The 7423-nt window shown below is 39.6% G+C and overlaps 1 non-coding gene across 1 annotated transcript; it reads left to right on the top strand.

Moving 5' to 3' along the window:
* Positions 1-7012: 7012 nt before the first annotated feature.
* LOC112700148 (small nucleolar RNA R71) lies at positions 7013-7120 on the top strand. Its single transcript, XR_003153066.1, has one exon. It is a non-coding gene; the product is annotated as a small nucleolar RNA R71 (small nucleolar RNA).
* The last annotated feature ends 303 nt before the right edge of the window (positions 7121-7423 follow it).

Raw genomic sequence — 7423 nt, 5'->3', positions numbered from 1 at the left:
CTAGAAAGATCTTAGACTGTGGATTCTGGTGGCCTACTCTTTCTAGAGATGCTGCTGAGTTTTGTAAATCTTGTCACCCATGCCAGAAATTTGGTAACATATCCAAGAGGGATGAGATGCCTCAACAATATATGCTTTTCTGTGAAACTTTTGATGTTTGGGGCATTGACTTCATGGGTCCATTTCCAAATTCTAGTGGATATTTTTATATATTGTTAGCTGTAGATTATGTTTCCAAATGGGTGGAAGCAATTCCTACCCGCACTGATGATGCTAACACTGTTGTTTCCTTTGTGAGAAACCATATTATATGCTGCTTTGGATCACCACGAGCGATCGTGAGCAATCAAGGCACCCATTTTTGTAACGGGAGACTAACAGGATTGATGAAGAAGCATGGGATAATCCATAAAGTTGCAACAGCTTATCATCCCCAAACTAATGGGCAAGCCGAGGTGTCAAACAGAGAAATTAAACGTATCTTGCAAAAGATAGTAAAGTCTCACAGAAAAGACTGGAGCACCAGACTACAAAATGCACTGTGGGCATATAGAACAGCATACAAGACACCCATTGGGATGAGTCCCTTCCGCTTAGTTTATGGAAAAGCTTGTCATCTCCCAGTTGAAATCGAACACAAAGCCTTCTGGGCAGTTAAAGAGTGCAACATGGGGATCGAGAATGCTGGAGTTGAAAGAAAGTTACAACTGCAGGAACTGGAGAACCTTCGCCTAGAAGCTTATGAGAACTCCAAAATATACAAGGAAAAGATGAAAGCTGTGCATGATCAAAACATCAAGAAGAGAGAGTTCCAACCTGGAGATTTTGTTCTCCTTTACAAATCTCGACTGAGGCTCATGCCCTGCAAGTTGAGATCAAAATGGGAAGGTCCATACAGAATAGAGAAGGCTGAACCGTACGGAGTTTGTCACCTAAGCCATCCTTTAAGTTCTGAACTTATTAAGGTTAATGGACACCGTCTAAAGCTATACCATGGTGAGAAGGTGCAGAAGAGCAAGGAGCTTGAGATCTTCCGCCTGGAAGATCCCTACATAGCAACAGATTGAGCTAGTGGAGCGTTCAACTTACGGACGTTAAAACAAAGTGCTTGGTGGGAGACAACCCACAGCGGTATGATCGTTCTTTTCTTCACTTTTAGTTTTTCTTCTTTAAATAACTATTCTCTTTATTAGTGCTTTCGTGCTCTTTCAATTACATGTCTTTATCTTTCTAAAAAAAAAAAATTTCGCCACGCGACGCGATCGCCCAAGCGACGCATCCGCGTGGCAGGGGGAGTTAAGAAAAATAAAAATGAACAGAAAGTTTCGCAGGAGCAGTGCTGGAGTCATGCCAAAGGCACAATTTACTCCACGCGACCGCGTCGCATGGAAATCATGGCCTCCCACGCGACCGCGTACTCCACGCGGCCGCGTGCCTGCATTTTCGACGTAAAAGGGTGCACAATGCTATATTGTGCGAGAGTGGTGCTGGATTGGTGCTGGAAGCACAATCCTGGTCACGTGACCGCATCACCTTAATTTGGCAATTGAATTATATTGAACAGAGAGTTGTGTTGGAGCGAGGCTGCACTCGCGCCAGCAGCACAATGTAGGTCACGCGACCGCGTGACCGACGCGATCACCCCCCCTTCCTGACGCGCATCCACGCGAACGCATGCCTTCCGCGGCCTCGTCGCATGCGCCGCACAGCTCAACCCAATATCTTATCTTTCTCTTCTCCAAACCCTACTTTTTCTTTTCCCCCTTTCTTTCTTCTTTCTCCCTTTCCCCTTCTACCTCACCTTTCACTTTCTCTCTCTCTCACCACCATTAACAAGGTTTTACCTTCTTCTTCCTTCTTCTCTTTTCTATCATTCTTATTATAGTATGTATATATATTATTATTTTCTTTTTATTTTCTTTTTCTTTTCACATCTTTATTTTTCCTTCTTCTTCTTTTACATGGTGTTAGAAACCTTTTGAGTCATTATTCCCCATTATATGCTTGTGGACTATTGCAAATTGTTTGACAATTATTTTTCTCCTATTTAAGGGATTGCTTGCATGTTCAATTCCATACTTTTTATATCTTGTTTACCATGCATGCCATGTATTTGTGAAAAAGCCCATATAGCACTATGCACTTTTCTATATTACTTTACTCTACTCTGCAATGCTTGCTTTTCACAAATTCCCTTTCATAATTTATTATTTAAAATTAATTGACAATACAACTGTGATAGTTAGTTTGTTACAAATGGTAACCTAACTTGGACATTGAATGTTTGATATATGCTACTCATGCCTTTGCCTGCATGCCAATAAACCTCTTGCATTCCATTGCCCTACATGCACTTGCTATATTTCCATTGATGAGCTTTTCACATGTAATCCTGATGAGCTTTTCACATGTAATCCGGACCATGTGTTCATGCCATTTATCTTTATTGTGCATTGACTATCACTTACAATACCCTCTTCCTTGCTCTATCTCTATGAATTTAATTTTCTTTCTCTTCCCTTCTTTCAGGATGGCCACCAAGAAAGGATAAGAGAAAGCTACTTCCAAACCATCAGCAAGAAGAGGAACTAAAAGAGCATTAGTGGCAGAGCCTTCTTCAACTGCAGTCAAGCCCTCAACAAAAAGAGTTAAGAGGATAATAAAGGTTGACGACAAAGAGAAAGCCATTCCAGCAAAGGACACTGCGCGATTTCCCAATCGCTACTGTGAGCAGATGATCCCTATCCTAGCAGAAAGGAACTATAACAATGAATACCTTCTCATCCTCCCGCCCAATATTGCCACTTTTGTTGAGCCACAAATTGAGCGAAGACAATGGGGTTTCCTACGGAGACAGCCAAGGCAGGTCAATCTTTCTTGGGTAGTTGAGTTCTACTCCAACTTCTATATACCAACCCTGCAGTCTGTTTATGTCCGGCAGAAGCAAGCCCCCATTACAGAAGAGGCCATCCAGCAAGTTTTGAGTCTTTCCCCTATTCCAGAAGGAATGGACACTTTTCAAGAAGCCACCCTTCAGTGCCAGAGATACCAATTTGACTGGGACTCTGTTCTCAGAGTCATTGCTTTACCTGGCAGCCGTTGGATCTACGGATACCACCGCAACCGCCCTAAGGGAATCTTGGCTCCCGCACTTACCTTGGAGGCTCGCGTATGGGCACAGATCGTGTCCCATTACGTCTTTCCAAGCACTCATGAGTCCTCCTTCACTGCGGACATGGCTGTTCTACTATGGTGCATCCTTACAGAGCAACCTCTGAATCTCTCAAGACACATCCGGCATGCTGTGGAGCATGTACAAATCGCGGGCAACTTACCTTTCCCCGCCTTGGTCTCAAATCTTGTCTCCACAGCCGAAGTCTCCTACAGAGCTGGGGACACCAAAGTCATGCTTCCACAGGATGATCAATATGTCCCTAATCGGAAATACCTCAGACATTCAGCAGCCACTACAAGCCAGCCTACTGAGCCGGTTGAAGATATTCCTTATTCAACACCATAAGCATCTACCACTGAGAAAGTGCTCCAGCAGATACTTGAAAGTTGGATCGGCATGAACAAAAAGCAAAGATGAGATAGCGCCGTAACGAGCGCCGATTCAAACACCTCAAGGAGCTACTCAAGGGACGCTTCAGAGACTCAGACACCCCGGACTCCACTTCTTTTACCAGCACCGGGAGCCATACTGGTCCCGACTGTGGAGATACTGCCACCAGCCCACCCCTGTTCCTGACAGATGGCACCGAGGACGGTGCAAAGCCTTAAGTGTGGGGAGGTCGGTCAGTACCTGACTTCCGAAGGTAAATTCTCTTCTCTGACACCAATAATTAGGATATTTTAGTTAGATTTTTTCTTTGTTTTATAGAATAGAATAAATTGCATAGGTTAGGATAGTTGCATGCATGTTCTACTTGATTGAAAAGACAATAAGTTTCTTTTAAAAAAAATCTATCTTTGGAACAAAATTTCACTAATTTTTTTCAAAGTTTTTATGATAAATCTGCTTGAGTTGTATTTGGAACATGATGTTTGAACTAAAGAACACACAACCTGTGAAAGATTTGAGCCTTTATGTATGGTTACACTATTTAACCATAATTATTTTATTCTTGTGTGTTTACTTCTCTATGATTGTAATCTATATTTTGTTTTATCTTATATGTCCAATATTTATTATATTTACATGCTTGCACATGATTGAGGCCATTATTTGTTTAAACTCACTTATCCAAATCAAGCCTACCCTTTTCAATTACCCTTGTTAACCACTTTGAGCTTTTAAAACCCCATTTGTTCTATATTTCACCACATTACTAACTTTAAGCTGAAAAACAATTGCATATCCCAAATTGAATCTTTGGTTAGCTTAAGATAGAATTGTGTGTGCTAGTTAAATATGGGAAATTGTGGGAACAGAAGTCGTTAAGGGAATGTGTCATGAAAATTTAAAGGAAATTTGGATACCCACTCATGTGAAAATATAAAAATGAAAAATCTATGTGCATTGATAAGCTTTATTTATTCAAAAAAAAATATTCAATAAATAAGGGGACAAAATTACCCCAATGTTAAATTCAGAATTCAAAGATCAATGCACATATGATAGAATTAAAATACAAGGTTGAAACATGAGTATGGGTTGAAAAAGGGAATTATGGGTAGCTAGGCATGAAATTAAAAGTATATAGAATATATGTATATTAGGTGAGAGCTTAGGTTAATTAAAGATTCAATTTATAAAGCTCACTTAGCCATATGTATATCCTTACCTGCACCTTGGCCCCATTACAACCCTGAAAATACCTCATGATGTTTGCATTGGTATATTAACTGTTGTTGATTGGTTAGGAGAAAAACAAAAGTTAGAAAGCATGACAAGAGAAGAATAGAGTGATTACCCTATACACTAGAGATTAGAGCGTACATACATTATCAGTGAGGGTTCAATGCTTGAATTTTCATGTTTCCAGCCTTCATAAGCTATCTTCTTGCACTTTTATCGGTTTTATTATATGATGATAGAATTAGTGGAATTTGATTTGTAATTGTTTTGAAGGGCTTATTTACTTTTGATCAAGTGGATAATAATCATATAGTTGCATTTATTTATGTATGTAGGATTGCATTGCATTTCATGAGTTTTTGCATGTTCATACTTATTTCCTTGTCTCCTTCAATTTAGCATGAGGACATGCTAATGTTTAAGTGTGGGGAGGTTGATAAACCACTATTTTATAGTTTATATTGTGTTTAATTGTGTGGTTTTGTCGTGATCCTTACCCACTTATTCATCAATTTAGCATGCATTTAGATTTCCTTCCTGAATTTATTACATGTTTGAAAATTGCTTCCCAGAGACTTTAATTATTTAATTTTAATTCTCCTTTATTCCATTCGATGCCATAATCTGTGTGTCAAGCGTTTCAGGCTTTATAGGGCATGAATGAGACGGAGATTGGAGAGGAAGCTAGCAAAAATCGAAGGAACACAAGAGTTTGAGGAGATAACCAGCGAAAAGTGACGCGGTCGCATGGCTCACGCGACCGCGTGAAGGAGCGCAAATCGCAGTGACGCGGCCGCATGGCTTGCGCGGCCGCGTGGATTGGTAAGCACAAGCAACGCGGTAGCGTGGACGACGCGAACGCGTGAAGAGGAAAAGCGCCAGCGACGCGTCCGCATGGACGACGCGATCGCGTGACATGCGCGATCTGCATAAACTGCAAAATCTGAAACCAGCAATTTTGGACCCTATTTCGGCCCAGTTTTCGGCCCGAAACAGCAGACCAGAGTCAGAGAATATGCAGAAACAACAGAGAAAACATTCATTAAGTAGTTTAGATCTAGTTTTTGACTCTCTTAGGTTTTTTTCTCTCTAGTTTTAAGAATTTTAATTTTTAATTGATCTTAGCATTGGAACATTGAGAAGAGTTATTTTCCTCATCAAGACTTCATCACTCTAGTTTGTTCTCTTAACTTGGTTTTATTCTTCCATGTTCTTTGTTATGTTCAAATTTGTCATTCAGATATTTTTATGATTAATTAATGCAAGGATTATTTCTTTTAAATTTAAATTCCATTCCAATAATCATGTCTTCTTTTAATTCCCTTTCATGTGCCATGGATTCTTTATTTACAATGCGTGAGTAGTTTCATTACTTGATGGGGAGTTGATTAAAAGGAACTCTTGAGTTGGAAGGATTGAAAGAAAAATTTGTAATTGGGTTAAATGTTGGATTGCTATCCTGTCACCGACGCTAATCCCTTTGAACTAAGTGGGTTGCAACTTGTAAACAGATCTGGTATTTCTACTTGCTTGACTTTCTCTTACCTAGTAAGGGATAACCAAACAGAACAACTATTAATTATAAATTAATCTTACAATCACACCATCAATGATAGAAATTCTAACCAATCAATTCCCAGTCAAGGCCTCTTATTTTTATTATTTAAATTTCCTCAATTTAAATCCCAATTTACTTAGCTCAACTCTTTTTGGAATATTTGATTGATAAAACAGCACATTTTTTTGCAACTCGTTGGGAGACGACCTGGGACTTAAAACTCCAGTGTAATTTAAACTTTTAGTGACATATTTCTAAATTGATAGGTAGATTTTCGGTGAGTTAAGAACTATACTTGCAACGTAACCATTTTAATAAATTTTTAATTCACCAGCTTCTGCACTCCATCAAGCTTGCATTCCAGATAGACTTTGAGAAATCATATTGATTTGCTGAGTCAGTATTTTATTCTGAGCTAATATGGCATTCAGAGTATCAATCTCAAGAACTCCTTTCTTCTGATTAGTCCCATTGTTCACAGGATTCTTTTTAGAAGTGTACATGAATTGGTTATTTGCAACCATTTCAATGAGTTCTTGAGCTTCTGTAGACGTCTTCTTCAGCTGAAGAGATCCTCCAGCAAAGCTGTCCAATGACATCTTGGACAGTTCAGACAGATCATCATAGAAGATATCTATGATGTTCCATTCAGAAAGCATGTCAGAAGGACACTTTCTGATCAATTGTTTGTATCTTTCCCAAGCTTCATAGAGGGATTCACCTTCCTTCTGTCTGAAGGTTTGGACTTCCACTCTAAGCTTACTCAATTTTTGAGGTGGAAAGAACTTTGCCAAGAAGGCATTGACTAGCTTTTCCCAAGAGTTCAGGCTTTCTTTAGGTTGTGAGTCCAACCATATCCTAGCTCTGTCTCTTACAACAAAAGGGAATAGCATAAGTCTGTAGACCTCAGGGTCAACCCCATTAGTCTTGACAGTGTCACAGATTTGCAAGAATTCAGCTAAAAACTGATGAGGATCTTCCAATGGAAGTCCAAGGAACATGCAATTTTGTTGCATTAGAGAGACTAATTGAGGCTTAAGCTCAAAGTTGTTTGCTCCAATGGC

This window comes from Arachis hypogaea, chromosome 6 (genome assembly GCF_003086295.3).
Source record: "Arachis hypogaea cultivar Tifrunner chromosome 6, arahy.Tifrunner.gnm2.J5K5, whole genome shotgun sequence".
NCBI lineage: Eukaryota > Viridiplantae > Streptophyta > Magnoliopsida > Fabales > Fabaceae > Arachis > Arachis hypogaea.
Note: the sequence above shows the minus strand (reverse complement) of the source record. Positions and strands in the feature narration are given on the sequence as shown.